Source organism: Notolepis coatsorum (assembly GCF_963971535.1).
Source record: "Notolepis coatsorum genome assembly, chromosome: 12".
In the NCBI taxonomy this organism is placed as follows: domain Eukaryota; kingdom Metazoa; phylum Chordata; class Actinopteri; order Aulopiformes; family Paralepididae; genus Notolepis; species Notolepis coatsorum.
In genome coordinates, this window is record NC_140176.1 from 5,143,973 (window position 1) to 5,145,050 (window position 1,078).

The following is a 1,078-nucleotide window of genomic DNA, read 5'->3' on the forward strand; positions in this document are numbered from 1 at the left end:
AAAAAAAAACATTACTTATTTACAAACACAGACTAAAGTGCACCTAACCTCCACCACCACAATAGAAAGCTGCACACCTCCCACTTGGTATCCTGGTCTTTAGACCCAAGGAGACCACAACAGATAAACACTCTCCCTTGGTGGTGGACACAAGTCTGTTCAGAGTTGACTCAGGGAATGCTACTCCCTTTTTAGCTGCCAAACAAAGCTCTCGGAAGCGGCCCCAAGCTCCCATGCTTCGAGGACAGACCCTCTTTTTGAAGATGAAGAAATGCCCCTTCAAGGACAAAAATTTCACATATTTATTTTGTTACAGCTTGAGTTTGAGATGTAATGTCTTCCATTTATTCTGTAAAACTGAAATCTCAGTTCCATTGCTAACAGGCTGTTGTAGTTTCCAGCTGCTCAGAGAGCTTCTGTGCTCATATTCCATTCTTCCCAACTGTGCTATTAGACCATTGTTCTCTTCAGCATGTTTCAGCCTTTCAATTGAGGCAGAATCCATGACATGGGCAATGGCTGCATCATTCTCCTTCAGCTGTTGACCGAGTCCAGCAAGTAATTCCTTTCTTTGACTTATTTGAACGTTGATGCAGTTGATTTGCTCATCTTTGGCTTGCAATTCATTGTGTAGACAATGATGTTTGTTAACTGCCTCTCTCACTTTATCTGACTCTTTATGGAACTGTACGTGGAGATGCTCCACTTTCCCCTTCAGGGCAGAGGCCCCTTCACACTCATCATGGTGGATCTTCTCTCTCTCCTCAAGACTGTACTCAGTCATTTGCAACTGTGCTGATACTTTATCCAATTCACTTTTTAAAGAATTAATCTCAGACTGATGACTTTCTTGTGACCGTTTCATCATAGTATGTAAAGAGGCCTTTTCTTCCTCTAATGCAACACATTTCTCAGCCATGGTTAGCGACAAAATTGACAAATCTTTATCAGCACACTCTTTGCTTGCATCAAGTGCTTGGCCTCCCACTCTGCTCTCTCTATGGCTCCACCTCGGATTCGCCACTTGTTCACCGCTCGGCGGACCCAGCTGATGGCCCCCCCACAGAGCTTGGCCAAG